This window comes from Lissotriton helveticus, chromosome 2_1 (assembly GCF_964261635.1).
Source record: "Lissotriton helveticus chromosome 2_1, aLisHel1.1, whole genome shotgun sequence".
Classification (NCBI taxonomy): domain Eukaryota; kingdom Metazoa; phylum Chordata; class Amphibia; order Caudata; family Salamandridae; genus Lissotriton; species Lissotriton helveticus.
The window spans coordinates 488,788,842-488,812,704 of record NC_136059.1 but is presented as its reverse complement, the minus strand read 5'-3'; positions in this window follow the sequence as shown (position 1 = coordinate 488,812,704).

The window sequence follows — 23,863 nt, the reverse complement described above, 5'->3', positions numbered from 1 at the left end:
ACTACCTGGACCCTGTTGGTCAAGAAAGATCTCAAAATGTCTAAGGCCTTCCCCTGGACCCCACATTCTTCCAGCCGGTCCACCAAGATGGTATGGTGGACCGTGTCAAAGGCCGCCGACAAGTCCAGCATAACCAGTGCCGCCCGACCTCCGGAGTCCATCACCTTCCTGACCTCTTCTGTTGACTTGATCAGGGCGGACTCCGTGCTGTGGCCTGGTCTAAATCCATGCTGTGAGATGTCTAGCCCCTGAGTAGTTCCTAGGTGTGCACTAAGCTGGATGTTCATAATCTTTTCTATGATCTTGGCCGGCATAGGAAGTCTTGAGATTGGCCGATAGTTGTTGGGGTCCGAGATGTCCAAGTTGGGCATTTTTAGTAGCGGCTTAATGGAAGCCCGCTTCCAGCTCGATGGGAAGTCCCCCATCTCAAATAACTGATTGATTAGTCCTGCTAAAGCATTAGCTATAGGGGTTGCTGCTAGCTTTGCGACTGTTACTGGACAGGGATCATAGGGTGATCCAGATTTTAAGCTCAGCAAGTGTCTCTTGATCTCATCCCCCTCCACTGGGATGAAGTCCAGCAATTTAGAGCTCTGGGTGACTGCTGTCTGGCTCCCCAATCTGGATGCCTGCAGATTCTGTGCCACCGGCGCTTCTAGCGATGCAAAAATCTTTTCCACCTTACTTGAAAGGAACTGAGCCAAATCCTCACAGAGTTCCTGGCTTGGAGGCGTAACAGCTGCTTTAGGTGTGGCCAAGCTTGTTACTGTGTAGAAAAGTTCCTTGGACGAATTTTTTGCCCCACGGATGCAATCTGAAAAATAGGCCTCCTTAAGTTGTCGTATTCTTTCTTTATATTTTCCCTGACTAGCCCTGTATATCTTTTTCTCGGCTACGCTGTAATTTTTGCGCCAAATTCGTTCTAGCTTTTTACACTCGCACTTTAGCTCACTGAGTTCTTCTGTAAACCAGGGGGCTGATAGAGCCGTTCGAGTAGGAAGCCAGCTTTTAGGTGGCGCCAGTTTGGCGCAGGCCTGGTCAATCCAATTGGCATACGTAGTGGCAGCTTCCTCTGTTCCCACAGGCAGAGGCCCCATGGTGGATGTCAACAGTTCCTCAAAGACAGTCCCATCTATTTTAGTCCAGCCTCTGCTGGACTTTTTCGACTTGCCCTATGTACTGCCGCACCTTGAATACTAAATCATACCACAGCATGGTCTGACCAAGCTACGGGAAAATTGCAAGTCAGGGTGACTCGTGAAAATCCCGTACAAGGTGTGACCTGCTTTATGAGTGGGCCCTGTGACCACCTGCATTAGACCCAACCCTTCCATTAGTTCATTTAATGCCACTGTGTCACTGTCCTGACTGGAATCCATATGGAAATTAAGATCCCGAGGACGGTGTAGGCCTTAGTGCACAGTGCTTCCTCTAAAAAGTTACCCACTGCCCCCAAAAACCTGGTTTTGGTGCCCGGAGGTCTGTATATAAGGCATCCCTTGAAAGATTGATGGTCCGATAAGATTAGGTTAAATGCTAGGGCCTCACAGGAATCCGACGCTATGGGTAGGAAGCTACCTTTAATGGAAGAGTGATATATGATCGCAAGACCCCCTCCTCTTTTTTTCGGTCTATCTAGTATATAACTCAGATAGTCCGCTGGGATAGCTTTTACTAAGTCGGGGCCGGACGCCGCATCCGTCCAGGTTTCAGTGACAAATGCTATTTTAGTTCCATGATCTTTAATTAGTTCAGATATCTCTAAACTATGCTTGACCATTGATCTGGCATTTATCAAAAGGCAGTCAAAATCTCTCCTTCTTGTTAACTCCCTGTTCCTCCTTGTCCAGGTTAATGACTTAATTTGAATCATCAGAATATCCGGGGTATGTTCCTGACAGTCGTGACAGACATAGGGACCTCCTTGCAGGCTCTCATCCAACCTTAGAGTCTTACATCCTGTCAATCTTTTCCCAGCATTAAGGCTCAGAAGAAAATTACGCCCATACACCTTCCGTGGTGAATTACCTGGGGCCTCACAACCGAAGGTCATGGCGCTAGGCGCGGGGCCGGCGCGGACGGGCGCAGACGGGCTTGCCTTTGGCGCGGTGGCGCCAGCCCCGTTTTTATGGGTGATGGTAACAATGTCTAGCGCGCTGACCTTGGCCCAACCAAAGTGTTACTCCAGGGCGATAAAAATTCCAGAGATAGCGAGGTTATTGCCCTTTTGCAGGGTTTCCAGCGATGTTCCCTGCAAAAGGGCAATAACTTTGCTGATACGACCCACAGGGTCGTATCAGCATAATCCCGGCCGTTTTTGCCAAAATCTAATATGAGCTAAAATCATGTGGGCTGCCTTGTAAATATCGCAATGTAAACATCATCGATATTTGCAAGGTAGTCCATCTGGGGTACGCCCAGTAACGCCCACTTTGCATCTTATCAAAGATGCAAAGGGAGGCATTTGGAAAAAGGGTGATAACATGAGATTATGCATGTCAGCACCCTCTTGTAAATAGGGCACGGTTTTTTCCCCGCTTTTTTGGCTTTGTAAGCCAAAAAAGCGGAGATAAAGCCCTTGTAAATATGCCCCTTAACTGTTAGGGGCAAACTGAGAGGCAGAAAAAAGTATTTTTCTCAAGACAGCTTTGCTGTACTATAGCAATAAGCTCAAATGAGACTTTTGTACTTTAGTTATGAATGTATGAATATGCGTCTACACTACAATTGCTTCAATAACGAGTTATTGGGCCACAATTATGGTCACTAAGATTGCATGTCCAAGTTTATGCGTATGAAGTCATTCCAGAAGCCCTTAATATTTTAAACGCATCACCTTTGCAGTTCCTGTCCTTTTTGCAACGTCACCTAATAACTTCATTAAACATCACTCTACAGAATAAGAGAGCTGCATCCATGTTTAAAACTCAGGCCAACCAAAAATATGTCTATCAATCCTTGCTTGAGCTGAACTTCATATTCACTCATCAATAGTTTGACATCTTTCTTACAAAGCTATGGTAACAACAATGTGACACACTGGGTTTTGTCAACATTTACTGCACTAAGTTCTGGTCATTATATGAATTAATCCATCAACTACGATCTTTCATGAGCCCCATTACATTTATTCCACCCCAAAATACTACAAAGCCGACCCCCTAATTTTAATGCCTGATGACGTTAACATGAACTTACTGCAGGTTACAACACAGGAACAAAAAGTAGAAATACTTGATCAGATTTGAAATATACCCTCATTTCAACCATGCATGTAGAGAAAGGATGCCAGGGTGCGACTATTTGTAAACAATGTGGAGTACCTGGGTCTGAGAGTCTTGAACGGTCGCATTAACCAAGATATTATGGCTCAGTCAACCTATCACTCGGCCTATCACTCGGCAACCTCTAACTCACTGATTACACCTTCTTGTCTCTCGCTTTATTTTATATGGTCACTCATTATGAACTAGGAAGCCATCTGGAAAGTGACCATTAACCTCAGAGGATCCGGTTACACTTATATTGTACAAGACACGACCAAGCCCAGCCAAACATAGGCACACTCTCTACAACCAACTATGGAAGGCTTTACTGGTCAACAGGATCCATCAAGAGGGTGGAACGTTACGTTAGGCACAAATGGGAGCTGGTTTGTGAAACAATCTCTGATGCATTGGATCAGTGGGCTCAGCTCTCGGTGCTACTACTGGAGGATCACGATCGTTCCAGACAGGCACCAAAACGCTTCAGCTCCTTCACAAGCCCAGAAGAGTCTCAGCCTTGGCCCAGCTCATAACAGCTAAAACTAATATAAACCATGTCCTATGGACTACGGCAACGTACTCTATCTGGGGGCTACCAAGGCGGTCATACGCCGTCTCCAACTGGTTCAAAATGCTGCTGCATGGCTTCTCTGTGGTTGCCAAATACGGGATCATATTACTGAGCGGCTTAGGTAGCTTTACTGGCTCAGTCTTGACAACCGGGTAAAATTCAAGGCACTGTGCTTTATGCACAAGATCAAGATTGGAGTTACCCCCTCTTATCTTCAGTCCCTTGTCACACCTTATATCCCTGCCTGTTCACTTCGCTCTTCTTCCCAACACTTATTCTGTATTCCTAAGTTCAGACTCTCAAGAATGGGCGGCAGCTTCTTCGCAACCTTGGGACCCAAACTTTGGAACTCACTTCCCTTGGTTCTGCAGATAGAGAACTGCCACATCCGTTTTCGTAGAGCCGTGAAGACCTGGCTTTTTGTCCAATAATTCTCCTGGGATTGTATTTTTGCTGTAATTGTCTTTCAGCGCCGGGAAACCCTTACGGGTAGCTGTCGCGCTTTACAAACTTAATAAATAAATAAATAAAAATAAATAAATGCCCTGTGGCTACTTTGAAACAGTTCAAATCTGGCCTTGCAGAGTGAGACCCTCCCAAAGTAGAGATCACTATAAATAAAAAGTCACATGGAAGTCAGCGAAGTCAGCGTAGAGTTGTACTGGTGTAAAATTCTCCGGAAGAAACAATGGGGTAGAGTTCTGGCTACTGATTAATCATGCCACAGGATGGCAGTTGCCCCCTCAACCTTAAACATCTCAGAAGCCACCTGGAACTTTCATCTCCAGCAAATGTATGGGGGCCCAGAATCATCACAGGGGTACCATAAAACAGGGTCTTCAAGCCTGGAGGTGGTATATCCAGTAAGTTCTATCTCTTCGGGAGAAGTGGAGAAAATAATCGCTGCCAGCCATTGCAACGGCTTACCACAAGCGATTTTCAAATAGAATCCCCACTATAGGGCCAAAATACTGTCCACTTTATACAACTATCTTCTCACTAACAAGGTCATTCTATACAGCTGGTGGGGATCGATCATGGTCCCAATCTGTAAAGCAGGGAAGACCACACTACCTTCCATCAACCGGCTGATTGCCCTACTGGACTAGGAGGCAAAATATTTTGCGAAAGTTCTGCCTAACAGTCTGGGTTGAAACAGGCTCATTGGTGTCAGTGAACCAGACCAGAGTCACCAAGAGAACAGGACAGTCACTAATATCCTAATAATTGCCCTGCTGTACGCCCACGCCAGATGCCGCTCCACAAATCCACACCAGTGTTATGTGGAATTTCGCTCCAGATTTGATGCAGTACAGCATTGTGATCCAAGCGGCAAAGCTGGGGATTTCCCCTCTACTCCTACGAGTCGTTCAACTGTTGTGTACTGATACATGGACAAGGGGAAGGCTGGGTTAAGGTGGATCAGCAAAAAAAAAAAAAATACCTACGAGCTATGGCCTTAAACAATGATGTGTCTTGGCTCTGCTTCTCTTCAACTTGTATCTAGCGGAGCTTACAACAGCTCTAAATAGCGTGAATTCTCATTCCCACACGGTGTCTGGATTTAGCGGTTCTTGAATGCTGTATGGCGACGATGTCATCCTGACCAGTTACACCAAGGTCGTCCCACACCGTTTAATTAATGCGACCGGCCTGTATGCTGCAAATCACGGGCTACAAGTCAATCTTAACAAAAAAGAAACAATGTTAGTGACTAACTGCTGCCAATTTTCCATCTAGAGGATTAGCCTTGGAATCCATATTGGAATACAAATATCTGAGCATAATCTTTGATTCAAGAGGTGCTTTCACAAAACAGTACAGTGAGATACAAAGGAGAAATAACACTCTACCCTCCACTTTCTGCCCCTTAACAATCTCTTGAAGAGGAATGTCTGTCCAGCCACTCCTTCAAGTTATGGCTGCCAAACATGTTCCTTCTCTCATGTATGGAGATGAGGCCATGAGTGGAAGAGCAGACAAAATAATCGATAATACCATAACAGGGACTTACCAACATGTGTTCGACCTTCCTCACCATGCCCTTCAGCTCGAATTCATAAATTTAGTTTGACCTTAGGAAACAGAGCATAAGCAGACTGGGTGCCTAGTTGAGGTTCTGTAATAAGCTAAAAACATTCCCAGACTCACCTAAGTAGTATAGTGTGGAAGGCCATAAGTGACCCAAGAAACACCCTGGCCCATGACTACTTAAACCTGACTTTAACTACCCTTAAGGCAGAGGAACGTTAGGCCTTAACCCTTTCACAACAAGCTTTTAATAGAGTCGTACATTCAACTCGGAAAATATGTCATCCCTTATCGATAAAGCTGCGCTATCCAAGAGATAACATGCATGGATGATAATAGGCCCATACGGGCTCCTAAATACCCATCATACTTAGGGGATCTGTTCAGGTTAAAGTACAAGCTTGAGCTGCTGAATCGGCAGCTCGGCGATCTCCAAACCCACTTTAATTCCGCTGTCTAGTGGAGATCATCTGCTGAGAGCTCATGTTGAGTCTGTAACTATTCAAACAAAGGCATTTGCCACATCATGTACCTGCCCAGCTCTAACGACGGAATGGAAAGACCTGCTAGGAGAGTACTTTATTAGGAACTGAATACGCATGTGCCGTACACTTCAAGGAGAGGACACAATGCCTTGGGACTCATTTATGAGCCCTTGCGTCATTTTCACGCCGCCGGTGCGTCACTTTTTGTGACGCACCAGTGGCGTAAACAATGCGCCTTGTTGCACCATATTTACAAAGTGACGCATTTAGGTAGATACGTCACTTTGTAAACCCCTGCGCCACATTATACCTGCGCCAGGTATAATGTATGCAAAGGGGGCGTATTGACGCAAGAAAGGGTCGTAGAAGTGACGCAGTGAAATCTATGAGATATCACTGCGTCACTTCTAGGACACCGTTGCGTCAAAATCTTGCGCCTGCCTCACAGCAGGCGTAAGACTGACGCAAGCCCTTTCACATGGGGCTTGCCCCATGTGAAAGGAAGCATTGCTGGAGTTGCGTCACTTTTGTGACACACTCCAGCAATGCGTCACTTTTGCTCTTACAGATACGTCAGAAATACTGACGTATCTGTAACTCCTTGCGACATGATGCGTCATACATTAAATATGACGCATCAGGTATGTCGCAAGGAGGGCGCACTGAGAAGTGACGCATCGCTGCTTTCACGCAGCGATGCGTCATTTCTAATAAATGAGGCCCCTTATGTTTATGTGAGTCAGAACTAGCAAAGACAGAATTACAAAGGAGCTCTTTCTGAGCACGATATTGTACTGTCTGCAAATTGATCAAGACTCTAGTCTAGTAGTCATTGTGCTAGGATTCAAATGTACTATTAAGCACTAATTTGCAGGGCACTTAACACCCATGAGGAAACTGCATGCATTTACTGTTGCCTTTAGTATTACATTTAGTGACCCCTTATGACCAGTGGTCTTCCTCTCTTTAGACGAGTATCCCCCATATGATGAAATCACATCAAGTTAAAGATCTAAGCACTCTTTTTTTCAGAGAATTTGCATGACGAAAGCTATTATGTCTTATCCTTTGTAGTCTTCCTCTTCTTTGCCTTGTATACTCTGTATGATGAAATAAAAAACAAGTTGAAACGCTAAGCACTTTTTTCTGAGTATTTGCACTACCAAAGCTTTATGTTTTATGCCTTGTCTTTTTAATTTTTTTTGGTCAAGTATTTCCTGCGAGATGGTCTTGATACCAAGCCAAGCCATTCAGCCTTGTCTTATTAAGTACTTGTACTAGCAATGCATCATGTTTTAAGACATATAGTATATTTCTTTTAATCTGGTATTGGTGCATAGGCAAGTCAATACATTTTTAACTAATGAAGGACGACTGCACAAACATACGCAAACACCAGATTTCATTTAATGCTTTTAAATTGTGATTTTATAACAAACTGTAAGTGTAAATTAACTGAACAATAAAGATTAAAGCTAAAGATACATTTATTCCAATAATATACTGTGATCAATCCAGACATGAAACTGGCACAGATTCTGGGTTCCCCATTCTCTTAGATGTGGTTTCAGTCACTCTCAAATCTTTTCACATCTACTCCTGCTTATCAAAAGCTACCCTAGCACGTTTGTTTTACTTAACCCCTGATGCCTTTATGGCACAGACATAATATAATTCTGGACCTTAAAACATCAGCTGGCATATTAAATTGATTAATAGCATTGTAGATAACACTACTAAGAATCAGTGTGTGAGGGTGATTAAACATGCAGGCAGGCTGTATGTGAAATTTGTGACAGGACAAAAGTCCAAGTAATACCCTCAGGGTATAGGGCTTTATTCAGAGTCCCTAGTACATTACACTGGGACAGGAAACCCAGGTATGTCGTGTTTCAGAGAGTTCACTGGCAGTTACATTTTGCACCCTCGTTTCTTGATAGTTTGTTTACTTTTTGTTTACAGACTATTCGGTGTATTCATTCGTGGCTTGTCCACGTTGCGAGGGTTTATAAAGGTTAGCTTCCTCTATATATTTTTAGCATGAACTCAAAGAGACGCATGTTGCAGTCACTATCACTTTGGTCTCGATAGCGGCACACAAACGACTCGGATGTTTTATCATTGTGCATGTTATAAGCTCACTCACCGTAAATGAACACGTAACCGTTTATTTGCATCTGAATGTTTACGCATTTCTGCGAGCGTTTTTAGCACACTAACACTGAAGTTCATCTTGTGTTCTAGATATATGTCACATCGTCATTCACACAGTTTGAGTACTCTTTCACTACCGAGTTTCTCCACTTCGTAAGCACACGTACGGGTAGATACAGGAGACTGGACCATGACTGTTAAATCTTATTTATCATGCATGCCACCAGAGGTGTGTCTCAGAATTTTTGCAGTTGGCCTATAACTTTTGAATGCAGAAGAATTGAAGTAATGTAATCATGAATTGAAATTCAGTATCGTGCAATGATTATTTTTTTACATCGTTTACTTTACAGTGGCCCCTGAGGAAGGGACTACATGTCCCGCAATGCATCAGGCCAACTACCAACAATCGCCGATATGATTTATTTCATGTTGAATGTCAAACTATCATTATATATGTATAATTGTTGAAAATATCATGTATATGTAGTCATGAAGAAATTACTTGTTCTATGGAAAATATATAAATATAAAAAGATATAACAGGAGATAAATATCTTCAACAAAAAAATAAAATTATAGACTCAACTATAAATCAAAGACGATTTGTGATGTGTTATTATTGCATGAACGAAAAGTTTAATTGTTGTCAAGATATTTAAGGAAGAAGTGTGAAATAGATTTACTCCAGCAGAGCGCTAGGTTCGGGTCGTGACAATTGTCTCGCACCCACATTCTTTAAATCTAGGATTACGACAGATCACAAGGGCAACGTAAAACATTGATAGTTAATGTAGTGTGGCTGCTGAGTTCAATACACTGTGTATGGAGGTGCAGGATTTATAGTAATTTGAAGGTGTTTCAAGTATACGTCTAGAAATATAATTTGTGTACTTTAACTGTTAATTTTAGCTAAAGGATAAATGAAGTTCTATAAAGTTAAAGATGGTGCATAAATTACAAATTTAATGTAGAACTATCGCAGAAGAATGTCCAATGTTGGTGTATTTTAAGTTTCGGTTGTATTGAAAGAATAAAATAACTTTTCTTAACTTTCATTGAATTTCAATAGTGTTTGATTTTTTATTTTTTTTAAATTGCAATTGAAGAATTTACTTTTGTAGAGTGGGGTGGTATTAAGTGGAGTGTGGTACATTACTGTGGAGGAGAGCATTGTAAAGTAGTATACTTTTGTTGAGTATAGTGTCGTTGAGTGGAGTAGAGTGGAGTGGAGTAAAGTAGAATGGGGTATAGTGGAGTGGTATACAGTGAAATAGTGCACCGTGAAGTGGTGTACAGTGCAGTGGCATAGACTAGAGTGTTGTCCAGTGCCCTGCAGTACAATGGAGTGGCGTGTAGTGGAGTGCCAGGAGTGGAATAATGGGTTGAATGGGTCTGCAAAGTTCCGTGGAGGTCCGTCAAATAGGTACAAAGTTATTAATGGTGAAAAATCAGAGGAATTCCTTTCTGTCGTAACCCTACTATAACTACAGATTGGATATTGCAGTTGCTACTGTGTAGTAATAATTAGGTCAGCTGTTTCGTAGGGAAAGCTTTTGGGGTTGCTAATAACTTTGGCCTGGTTAGATGAATCTCCACAAAACTTCTCAAAAAGATCCTACATTTTGCATAGGATGTGAATGGAAATGTTCGGGGTGATCCATCAAACAGGATAAAAGGGGCTGAGAGAAAAGGATGGTCCCAAAATGTAAAACCCCCATGCATGGAGAGGGTGTGGTGCAACAACCAGAGCTGCAGACTTTAGAGCTGGAAATACAGGTTTGAGTCTTGGTGTTAGCTCATCATCCTGTGATTCTGTGCAAATCAGTTAATCTCCCAGTTTCTAGGAACAGCGCCTAGAAACCATAATGGGTGATTAGCCATGCTATACAAATCCAAGTATTATTATTATTATCATTATTTCACATAGACTTCTTTAGGAAGGGCTACAGCAATAACTGATGAACAAATTTACACCAAATTTGTCAGGAAGCTAGATCATGGTCCACAGATTGAGTGTCTTGTAATTTGGTGTAAATCTGTTCAGTAGTGTTTTAGAAATTAAAGATAAAAAGTATTTGTATATCTGGATGTTTGGATCCACAAGAGGCCAGAGCGATTTTCTTGGGAACATCAATTTAAAAATGGAGCATTAGATTAGGGCAAGGAGGTTGTTTTCCCTTGGTCTAATTCACTCTTTCTGTAGGCAGACTCCTGTGGGAGCGAGTGCTGTGATTCTCTGCCAGCAACATCAGAAAAATGTTGCTGGATGACATTACAGGACTCAAGGACTTCGTCCCTTTCCTGAAGTTAAAAAAAAGTAATATAAGGGGGATTGTAGGGATGTCCTGCCCCCCCCTGAGCTCCATGGGGGGACCAGAGGGACACTCCAGGGGCCAAAATACAAAATAAATCTCAACTTTTTGTAGCGATCCTCCTGGAATCTCGTGTAATTAAAAAAAAAACATTCTTCACTTATAGACCCCAGAGAGCCCACCTCTAAGGCGGCCCTGCCATTTAAGGGCAGGGGTGAACAGCCCCCTTCTCAAGCCATTATAGTCCCCGGGGAGCCGACACCGGGACTGTATCACATAAGGGAAGATGAGCGAGTGACACCCCATCCCCAGGTCTTTTTCAGCCCCAGGAACTCCTCCCCAGGCCCTGAAGTATTTTTATTATAGCAGGGGGCACACAGACCCCTTCCAAAGCTGCTTTCTGCCCCGGGGACCTTATTCCCCAGGGCTTATTCTTATAAAATGGGGGAGGGGTGTGGGGCCCCCATCCCTGAGCCATTATAGGCCCCGGAGAACGCACCTCAGGGCCGTAATATGCCAAAAGGGGAGGGGGTTGTGTGACCCACTCCCTGAGCCTTGAAAAGCCCCTGGGAACACTATATGTGCAACAATGTGCCTGGGAAATTTGTGTTTGCTCCTGCCTGGCAGGAGCATTTCCAAAACCCATTCAGGAGCAAACACAGGGTCTGCACCCTGCAGGAGGTAGATTTAAAAATGCTCCCGCTGGCTGGGAGCAGACATTTGATCTGTTTTCCTGCCTGAGATAATCAAGAGATTGCTCCCGCATGTATAAATAGCTGCTTCTTGTTGACAAGAACAATGTCAGCTCGTGCAGCGTGTGAAGAACTGGCTGGGGCTGCGAGGGCCATGGAGCTCACCTTGTGGACCCCAATGAGTGTATGGTGGGTACCCACCCATATTAAAGGCAGCCCCGGGGGATGGCCCCTCTCCCCAGTACAAAATGAATGGCCCTGGTGGATGGGGACCCCAGGGCCTTTTTAAGGCTCAGAGAGGGGGGCCAAGTGCCTACCTCCCCTTTAACTTAATTAGTGATCTTGGGGGATGTCCCTGAGCCTATTGAGGCTCAGGGACATGCCCACCTCTCCTTTAAAATACATAAGGCCTTGGGGGATGGGGTTCCCAGGGCATAATGTTGCTCGGGGGGGGCACACAGCTCCACTCCCCTTTAAAAGCAATGACCCTTTGGGATAGGATCCCCAGGTCATAATAAGGCTCAGGGAGGGGGGAAATTCCCCTTCCCCTTAGATGCATCGGACACTCTGCCCATCTTTACCAGGATGTTACAGGAGATATAGGACCTATGCAGAATTTCAACTACACCGACCAAAATCGTGCTCTGTCCACCACCTCCCTGAAAGAGGACAGGGCTTATGGCCAGTCCTCTTCTGCGAGGTCATATAGGTCTTCCTACCAACTGTGACATAGGGGAAGGAGTGTGTCTGGTCTTTTATTAATCAATTTTTTATAAGTAAGGGAAATCGCACCTTTACTCATAGTTGTCCAACAGTCTCTCTTCCAGTGGCAATGCCTCTGGATGGACCTTATCTCAGGCGATCATTGCCATCGGGGCATGGCACACCTGTAGGTAGCGGACAATTTCAGTAGCAGTCAATTCATATTCCATTTGCAAGTCCTGGAATGGAATTATTCTGCCCTTGGACCAAAGGTCTCCAACTCTTGAGATGCCGATAAGGTCCCACCTATCAAATCCCACCCTATATATGCTCAGTTTTCCTGAATCCCACAGTGGCATGGCCTATGTAATTTTGTCTCCCCAGACCAGCGTTTTTGCGCCCTGTGCCAGGTTTTGACTGTGAGCGCGGTGGGTCCCACAAGTGTTGATGTCTGGGGTTTGAGTACAGAGCATACTGGTATCCCTCTGGGAGTAGTACAAATCCGTCCATCCAGTATGTTGGATTGTCGACAGGCAGATGGACCCATTGGTTGATCACCATTAGTTGTGCTGACTTAAATATGTATGTATGACCGGCAAGGCAATTCCACCATCGTACCACCCTCTAGTCAGTTTTGTCAATGTAATGCCATACAAGGGGCCTTCCTATCACACAGTAAATACAGACCTCACTTTCACAGAGAACAGTGTGTTATGTAGTACATATAAAAAAACAGGAGTGTCATCATTTTGAAGAGGGCTGCTCTTCAAAAGAGTTAGAGCGACTGTGTTCTTCAGTGTTGGGCATCACGTTTTAATCTTTGTAAGGGGCTGTATAGGTTTTGCAAATAACAAGGTTTTGCAGTAACATAGATGCTGGGGTATTGTATTCCCTCTGGCTCTATACGTGCTCCACAGTCACATGGCAGGACAGGCTTTTTTCTGTGAAGGATAACTATTACAGACTTAGACCAATTAATTGTGTACACCAAGGATGAACCAAAATTAGTAAAGATGTGAAGTATTCTATTAATGGCGAAATGCGGAGTGGCTATGTATAGCAAAATATCCTCCGCATATGTTGATATCCTGTCTTCCCACTCCTCTGTCTATCACAGGACCCGGATCAACTGATCCATCCATACCCAGGATGCCAATGGTTCATGGATCGGGGCAAAAATAAGTGGCGAGAGTGGGCAGTCCTACCTACTGCCCAGCTCCAAGGGGAAGATTCGATAATTCCGACTACTTATCACTACTTGCGCCTGAGGCTCTTAATATAGAAGTTTCAGTCAAGACAAGAACTTAGGACCAAAGCCCATAATGCTACAGAACAGCAAAAAGGTGTGGCCATCCAATTGTGTCAAAGGCCATGCAAGTATCCAGTGAGTGATATGACCACAGCGTCTTCTTGAATTGTATCTAGGCAAGCCAACACTCCATGTAGATGTCGCAGATTAAGAGCCGTATATCTGCCTGGCATGATGCCTGATTGGTCGTATGTACTACTGGGAGAGTACCTCTTGTGTGGCTTTCTACATACATTCATAACAGATTGAGAGCAACATCAGTCGAGGCAAGGTTTTAAAACCCAATTAGTAGGCTGTTAGGTGGTTGCCACATGTGCACCCATTCACTATTCAGGGGTGCAACAGGGTGTCAATGTGACACCCTGCCACCCTTGTAAGTCTTCCCCTTATTACCGATTCGGTATTTACCGAATCGGTAATTCCTATTCATTCCTATGGCCTCCAGGCCCATAGGAATGAATGGGAATTACTGATTCGGTAAATACTGAATCGGTAAATACCGAATATTACTCATTCGGTAATATTTACCGAATCATTAGCTACATCAGATTTACCGATTCCTAAATACCGAATCGGTAAAATTCGGTATTTAGGAATAGATAATATCTGATTACCTACATCTGGCCCTATATTCCCGATGTTTGAGTTTCAAACAATGTTTATTGTCCCCTGTCACATTCAGTGATAGCTTGTTTCGAGTACTGTGAGGTCCCATTCCAGTGCGTTTAATGCGGCCCTATTTTCTTTTTTTGAGCCAATTGTCAGAGTGAGGGATTGTCCCTAAACCATAGTCTTATAGGCTTCTCACAGTATTTGTGCAGAGCTCACCCATGGCTCGTTTTCAACGGTGCACAGACATAATATCGACTCCAAAATATAGTTTGGACAGAATATCGAGTTTTAAATATCGTTTGGCGAAAATATCGACAGGACAGAATATCGACAGCCAAAATATCGTTTTTAAGGTAAGTGAAGTAATATCGACTGTAAATAATATCGAAAGTAAAAAATATCGTTTTTTATATAATATGTAATTATTTATAGTGTTTTTATGTTATAATATGTGTGAAAAGTGTCATTTTATGTTATAATTATTTTTAATTAATGATTTTTTTAAATTATTGTGTAATTTTATTCTGTAGCGGGTTGTGGGTTTATAGGGGAATAGGGTGGGAAGTAATTTAATTATAATTAATTAAATATGTACATTTATTAATTGGTAGTAATAATTAATTAATTGGTAATTAAATATTATATGTTAATTATTTAAAATTTAATTGGTAATTAATTTAATTTAATTTATTAATTGCTAATTATGTAAATTAAAATAATGTATTTCGTGTAGCGGGTTGTGGGTTTATAGGGGAATAGGGTGGGAAGTAATTTAATTATTATTTATTAAATATGTAAATGTATTAATTGGTAGTAATATTTAATTCATTGGTAATTAAATAATATTTGTTAATTAATTAAAATGTAATTGGTAATTAATTTAATTTAATTGATTAATTGCTAATTATGTTAAATTAAAGGGGTATTTTTAGGGTTCAGGGTCAGTTTTTAGTTTTTGGGTAAAGGGGTATTTTTAGGGTTCAGGGTCAGTTTTTAGTTTTTGGGTAAAGGGGTATTTTAAGGGTTCAGGGTCAGTTTTTAGTTTTTGGGTAAAGGGGTATTTTTAGGGTTCAGGGTCAGTTTTTAGTTTTTGGGTAAAGGGGTATTTTTAGGGTTCAGGTTCAGTTTTTAGTTTTTGGGTAAAGGGGTATTTTTAGGGCTCAGGGTCAGTTTTTAGTTTTTGGGTAAAGGGGTATTTTTAGGGTTCAGGGTCAGTTTTTAGTTTTTGGGTAAAGGGGTATTTTTAGGGTTCAGGGTCAGTTTTGGGTTTTTGGGTAAAGGGGTATTTTTAGGGTTCAGGGTCAGTTTTTAGTTTTTGGGTAAAGGGGTATTTTTAGGGTTCAGGGTCAGTTTTGGGTTTTTGGGTAAAGGTTTTTTTTAGGGTTCAGGGTCAGTTTTGGGGTACAGGGGTACAGGGGTACAGTGTAAAAATAAAGGAAAATTAAATTTACATTAATTTAATTTAATGAAATTAAATTAAATTAAATTATATTTAAATAATTTTAAATAATTTAAATTAAAAAAAATTATTATATACTTACCAATACTTACGTTGTAATGGTAGTGCGTTGTAAAAGTTGCGTTGTAACGTCATATATCCACTGTTGCACTCTTTGCAGTGGGAATAGTAATTTTTACTCTTTTGTATTTGTACGTTAATAATATTGGCTATTATTTAATTAAATGTTGTTACTATATATATATATGTTTTAAGAAATATGATTAAAAAAATATTATTTTTTTACTTTCATTAATTATTTAATTATTAAAAGTTATTGTAAGTATTGTTAATTATATTTTAGTAATGAATTTTTTATATTAATGTAATTAAACATTGTTTTTATTAAAGTCGATATTTTTTACAACTATATTTTTGTTAACGATATTTTGTACTCGATATTTTTGTACTTACCTGTTTGTACATACAAACTCGATATTTTGGTTGTAGATATTTTCTCGTCGATATTTTGGGTAGTCGATATTTTGGTAGTCGATATTATTTCAGTGATCCGTTTTCAACAAAATAGGGTTTAGTGGTTTTGGTTAAAACCGCCCTGACCTTTGGGATCTTAAGGCATGAGGGGCTTAATGAAATGGTGCTTTGAGGTTGTGAGCTGGCAGAACTATAAATTAGCCATATCGGGGAGTGTTCTGGAAATTCCTCTTGCCATATGTCAGAAGTCACGAAAGCAGGACATATTGTTGGCCTGTGTGACTAGAGAGTCTATCTGAGAGGTGCCAGAGAGAAACGCATAACCCAATGACCAATATTATTATGTGCTTTCTAGAAGCCTGCAGGCCCCACAGCAGAGGTGAAGTCAGCTAAGGCCGTTCCGGTGGGTATCGCCTGCCTATGGGAGCAAAGGTTTGCATTATTCCATGGGGTTATATTAAAGCCCCCTCTCATGAATAGATCTCATGTAGGAAAACCCAAAAGGACCACACCCAGATATGGGAAGGTGACAATGTCTACACCCGGAGGGATGTATATATAAAGGAAATTAAGGTTTTCTCCCTCCCACATCCCAGACAGGCCCACATAACAGCCCAAGCGGTCCAACCAAGTTTGGTTGGCTATGATATGAAATTGTTTCCGGAGAAGAATCCTTGTTCCTCTAAAGCTAGAAATAAATCCTGCATGTATTACCATCTTACATCCCCATCGATCCATTGCCTTACAAGCAACACCCTTGAGGTGTGTCGATTGTAAAAACACTGCGTTCGGAGAGTGCCTTTTAAGATACTAGAGGACTACTCCTTGTTTGATTTTATCCCCCAAAGCATTGACATTCCAGGACAAATATGTAACCTCAGTATTAGACATTGTGTGCAGAATTTAGGCATCTGACTGAATAACCGATCAGTATAGAGCAAACAAGCGAACTGGAAATGTCAAGCAGTTGTGTAAGGGCTTCTCGTGTCACTGTATGGATAATTAGTCTGGTGCCTGCAAAAGAATAGTGCCAATAGAATACGTTCCCCCATCCCTCCTCCCCTCCTTGAACCCAAGTCCCCCTCCATGCCTCCATCCATGACAGTCCCAAAACTGCCCATCCCCCAACTCTGCAGAGCGCCTGTCATCCCACCCCAACTTAAACTTTATCATTCAGGTTAGCGTGGTTTGCCAGGGATAGCTCCCACTGCACCCCCAACACAACAGATTATCATCTTACCTATTGTAAAATATACAATAAGACGCTGCATGTGAGGAAGCAACATTACCTGTTAACTTTAAATCAGACTTGTGCCCCAAAGTCCATGGTTCCTGTCCAATGTGCAACACCCCATTATTTAAAAGGATATAATTTACGCGAAACAAGATCACCATATTGTCACTCCCATAAAAGTTTATTAATTCCTGGGCAATTTGTCATTATGTATAAGTAGTGTAACACAATCTTTCAAGATGCCTGATGTTGTGGTGACTTGTGTCCCGTTTGACTCTGTTCCTTTGCCACCACACCTCCGAGGCCCACAGAGTTTCTTCTGGCCTCCTTTAGGTGATTCCTTGATCCAGTTCTGTCAACAGTTCCCCACCCCTCAATACAGTTCCATGCTTCTTCAGGGGTCAAATAGAACCATGTCTACCCCTTTAACTCCATCCAAAGCTTCACCGGAAGCATCATGCAATACACCCTGTCCTTTATTGGCCTTTCAACCTCCAAGAAACTATGGCTTTGCCTCTGGGCCTGCTGCATGAAGTCAGGAGAAAAGGTTATCATTGGATTTTTATATGCAACTGGTGGGGCATTGCTGACAGTTCGAAGGATAGCATCTCTGTCTCGAATGTTAAATACATGGGCTATTATAGGGCAGGAGCCCCCAAAATCTGATGAGCTTGTTCAACTGAGAAATATTTGGAGAGACCCTGTTGTTGTAGTTTCTTAAGAAAGAGGTCCTCAACAAATAAGTCCACAGCAGGTCCATTGGCTCGCTCAGGATTTTATTGGCTGTTAACAACCGACTTATTTGGGTCTTAAGGGTTGATGTTTCACGGTGCAAGGTGGTTGTGGAGTCCTCCACCTCCTGAAATATTTGTGCTAATGCTCCAAAGTTCTACCCACAGCAGAAAGACCTTAGTCATGGTGGAGTCAATTCACTTTTTCCAGCGCTGTGCGGACTCCATTAATCGCCACCATGAGGTCGTGCATTGTAGGTTGTGGTCCATCGGGCAACAATGGGGGGGAGGCAGTTGGAGGGGAACTAGGAGAGTCATTTGGCATGATGGGCTATTTAGGCAAAGTGTAGTTATCCAATTTCATCTGGTGAGTGCCCCGCTCTCCCTTGCTCCCTTGCTGCCACAGAGGAGGACGTGTCAAGAGTGGGGAGAGCCTGGGCCCATCGGGGATCTCACTGCTGCCTGCCAGTGGGTGTTAATGCACACGCCACATGCCCCTGTCAGTTTTCCCCCTGTTTCATGAGCCGTGCAGATGCAATGGTTTGTAGGTATTAAGCACTCCCGCAATGTTGAAGAGTGTATGTTAGATTACCTCCATACAGGCAGCCGCCAGCAAGTGATATTTCTTGCAGTCAAGATTTATGTGGGAATTGCAGGCCCCCTAATCACCAAATATGCCCACCACCACAGTCATTCACCCAGGTAATATGCCAGCCATATGTGCGGATCAAGGCTGGAAGAAGTTCTCAAGCAGGTTATCAGGAAACATCATCTTTCCTAGTTGCTATGTTTTGCCTCCCCTTGTATTCATCAGCACCACAGTACCACAAGGCTGGCTGAGATTGGCCAGGGCCCGCCACAGCAATCTGCTCCAGTGGTGCAACAGTACAATTTCACTTTGCTGTAGTCGAGGAGGGTGGCCAGTCCCAATCTCTCTTCCTCAATATTGCACCGCAGCCTCTGTGTGCAAATATTTACCCACTCCTGCCAGGCCCCTCAGCCGAGGAGCCCCGGCTGAATGTGGCATCACAACTGTGCAGGGGAATCCACCAAATCCACTCACAGCTATCCACCCTAGTCACAGAATCAGGTAGCTGCACCTCACCTCTCCCAGGGAGGATGTACCTCTCCACAATCTTGCAGCTGCCCACACAGCCAAACCCCACTGCACTCGCTGGGTGCCGTCGCCACCAATCCTCAGTGTGGGGGCATTACTCTGGACAGGTAATAGCCATCTCTCCCCCTGGATCAATCCAGCTGTTATAGTCTGTGTGGCACACACCCCACTCACTCTGCCACCTGCTGTGAGAAGTGAAAAATCGAGGCTGCTTCTTTAGCACATCCACCAGGCCTCACTTTCACCAAGCAATTGGCTCCCACACTCCGACGGTATTGCTCAGAGCCACCATATGTTTAGCACCCCAGGCAACCACCGCAGCAGACTCTCGCTAACCGGTAGCGGAATGCCACTGGGTGTCAGATATTGTACAGACATTAAGGGGGATTGCAGTTGGTTGAAGGAGCTTCTAAATCAAGCGGGCATCTTCTTCAGTGGTTAGCCACGCCCACTATTGCTCCTTTTTTGAGGCAGTCAATGCACCAATCATAGAACTCTGAAGTATCCCTAATCATCCATGGCTTTGACAATAATACTGGCATTGTCAATAACAACATGGCCTATGCTGAGACTTTAGAGTTTAAACCATTCTTATACTTTTGTCTTAAGTTCTCCCAAGATGTTGAAAGCTGTCTTTGATTTCTCACTGGAGAATATTTCAGATGTTGCCTGATCCCACATGTCTTAAAAATCATCCTCACTGTTAAGGCCAGAGGCCACCCTTTGCTTAATCCCTTTGAAGAAGACCTAGTGTGATGTGATGCACATGTAGTTTGTGGCTTGACCACTGTTCCACATGTCTGGCATGAGGTGGATCAATTGAACAACTCTCTCCTTTATTGCTTCGCTAACCAATTCCTGCACTTAATGGTGCAGTTCTGGCACAGAAATAGTGGGGAAGCAGGTTCAGCTTAGAATCATTTCATTATGGACATAGGGTCTCCACAAATTCCAGAAAAAGCACCTTGTCTGTAGGTTGAGGGAAAATTAGATTACAAAACATCAGACGCTAAATACATTTTTTTTTCTCTTCATAATATTAATGCATTTCCTTTAAACAAAGTTCACCCCTCACTCAAGGTGCACTGTAAACTGAAAAGTGGCACTCATTGTGGAAAATCTCACCTAATCCTTGTATCACTCATGTATCACGAAACTAGGGTATAAAACAGAGGTGCTGATTATGAGTACGGCGGTCTTAACGACTACTGTACTGTTGGTGGCTGTTCAATTGCCGCCTCCATTGTTGTCAGACTGCCCAATTACGAGGAGAACAGTCGGACTGCCACAAGACCACTGCAAGCACCAGGATCTTGGATCCTGCGGCAACTGCAGTGGGGAAAGTGCCGCTCTATGGTGGCAGTGCTGATGCCAGCACAGCCTTGCTGATTACAACCTGCCTTTTTGCCGACCTTTTCATGGCGGGGACTTCTCCATGAAAAGATCAGTGGAAAGGGGCCCCAATAGGACATCAGGGCGATTTTGCCCATTGGGGAATATGCCTTGGGGCACATGTGGCGCTCCTTCTGTTTGCACTGTTGTGTGTGCACTCTGTGCCGTGCACAATATGGTGCATGGTACACAGTGCACCCGATGTACAAGTGGCTCTGCACTGTGGCATCATGTGATTCAGGCTCTTCCTACGAGAGAAGCATGCTGCGACCGTGGCACCTCTGTCGCAACACCGCCTGCCCTGCGTTGAGATCATAATGCACCAGTCAGGATGTCGCTGGTTTTTTGTCATTCTCCCGACTGCCACAACGGCAGTCCAGTGGCCGGACCACCAACATGACCTTGCCATACGTACATACATCTATCATCCAATTAGTGTAAAGCTGTGAATAGCGCAATAGTACATTTGGGAGAATGCCAACTGACTTTTATATTGTTGTCCGATTCAATTTGAATAAATGTCATGTGAGTACTGATTATTTAAAAAAAATAGAGAGGCAGCATCTCACAGTCAATTCAGCATTTCACAATCAATTCAATGAATCCAAAATTAAAGGTCCTAACATTTTAGGAGGCTGTTATTAAATGCCATTACTTGATTGTTCTTCAGATTTTCTTCATAAAATACAGCCAACATGTTTCGCTCATATCCCACGACCTTCATCAGGGCTTTAAGAATTTGGGTTTAGACGGCTGACCCACGGAGGTGGGCAACTTCTCTTGTGAAAAAAGGGAATTAAATGGCAGTGTGGTGTAATAGTTCTCAGCTGTCAATTTGGTGTTTATTAAATATTGTTTGTGATGGTTGGTGGTCTCTCAGTGCAGGAAACGCACCACAAACCATGTTTATTTATTACATGGCTAAGAGTGTTGCTTATTAGAATTTGAGAATCATGATAGTCTATCCTCAATTTTTACCCCAATGCAGCCCTCAATGAGGTCGGGTGTCCATTATCTAATACATGCTATGGCAGAAGTGAGACCTACAGGCCTCATGCATGAAGGGGTTTTAGCATTTGTAAGCCCTCAGACTCAGTAAATCACTAGGTTTGCAAAACTAAAACCTTTTTCAAATGTAATAAACCTATTTAGAGATTTGGAAAAGGTATTCTAAATTACCAAAAGGATTGGGAGTAGACAGTGGTCCCTGGGACCACTGGAAACTCTCAGTTAAACTTTTTATGAAACGAAAATAATTGTTTTTAAACCCGTCCTGTTTCCTTTAAAGAAAATGTCCTGCATTTTTTTTTAAATGTGTTTATTTCAACACAATCACAGACATGGACTCAAGTTTAATTTATGTGCGTAGTAATTTGAAACCATTGCAATATAAGTGACCCTCAGTACAGTAAAATTCATCAAATAAATTGGTAACACTACCATAATCCATCATTATGCATCATTGAGTTAAAACCAATAATTAATAAAACAGTGGGCAAGTCTCCAGATAAGAGTTCAATTTGTATAAAACAAATTAGCGCAAATCTCTGCGCAGAGTAAGAGCCGAGTAGAACCACCGGTTATTATAACATGACTTCCTGATCGTTCGCCTAAAACCTGAGTGAAGAGAGAGAGCAGGGGGTAAGTGGTAAGTGGTAACTAGGACTAAACAAATTAGATCTTTGAAGCAGAAGTAAAACATTGCTAACATAGCACTCTCTGCCCGTGAAGGAGGCATAATGTGCGGAGGAGGTTGATTTAAAGTGCATTAGTGAAAACCCGCAAGAGGAATTTTCGTTTCTGTGCAATATGCTCTATACATCTCCTAACTAATGACGTGCCATTTAGAGATCGCAAAATGAAAGTGCATATGTGCCTAAGCTTTGTAATGCCCCTGCATGTCTCCACTTTAATTATGCCAGTACTGTCCCAATAGCTGAGCTGCACCCTACTTGCTAGACCTCATTCACTTTTTGAGTTCGATGGTCAATACCTTTTTCTCCACTACCCTGAGAAATTTTACCAGTGCACAATTCAATTTTATAGGATGGAAACACGCAACAGCTACCTCTCTGCATGATTTTATTCCTCTCTTGATGAAGTCGTTGCATAGGATTGTCCGAAGATCACTCAGGGTGGCTTTGCAAAGGCACAGCAATTGAATAATGTCCTCTGGTGCTTGTCTGCAAAGCCTGTAAACTTCCCAGTTTTCCTTTCTTCTCCAAGCCACATAGGGGCATATTAGCAAGCGGCAGCGATAATTATCGCTGACCGCTGCTAGCATGAGGAAATCTATCGCCCGCTATCGCTGGCAATAATCTCCATGGTAGCGTTGTATTAACAACGCTTAAGCCATGGAGATAAAAATCCCAGCGATAGCAGGGATTATCGCCGTTTTCAATGGAATATCGCTGGTTTTCCAGCGATATTCCATTGAAAATGGCGTTAACTGTGGTTAGCGCTACTTTTCCTAATGCTCTGCCTATTAGCGAGCAGCTTGTTAATAGGAGAAATGTCGCTTAGCGACATTTCTCCTAATATTTTGCCCTGGAACGCACACTTTGCATCTCATTAGAGATGCAAAGCTGGGCGTTATTGACAAGGGCGCAAAATCAGCAAAACACGCAATAGCGTGTATTTGCTGATAGGGCGAAGAAATTATCGCCGCTTTTCGGCCGAAAACAGCCGCAAAAACGGCGATAGTTTCAAATTGCCTGCCTTGTTAATATGCCCCATAATGTTTTGATACAGGCAGTATCCCCAATCTGAATTTTAGAAACTGCTCCTTTATGTGATTACTATAAGGTATAAATAACCTTGAGGGGATACTTCGTATAATAGCCGAGTGTTAGCCTTTCATGGTTGCTCCTTGCCAGCAACTGTTTGTCTTCCAGAAGGGACAGTGCTTTGGTGTTTAGTTTTATTCTTCTTGTCAGCTCGCTACGGCTCAGGTTTAAGGCCCCTGTGGATGAGAGGCCAAGGGTGGTGAGTGACCAATGTAGGAAAGCTCTCGTAGGTGAGCGATCCTTCGTCTGTATTTCCGGCCAGAGATGGTGGCCCGGAGAGCCCTCCTTTGTGAGTTTGAGTATTTGGCAGCAATTCACAAAAGTCGCCTCGCTGCCCAAATTTTGTTTTACCTGCCGAACTCCAACCAAATCCATGCAGGGGACGTGTTCGCCGACGACTTATATATTTTTAAGACTGTGTTTTCCAGCACGGTGCTGTCCAGGCCCCTCTGGTCCTCACTCCTATAAGTCAACATAGGGAGAACTTTGGCTTGTGCACCCTGCAAGATCAGACAAAAAGAACAGCCCTTCAA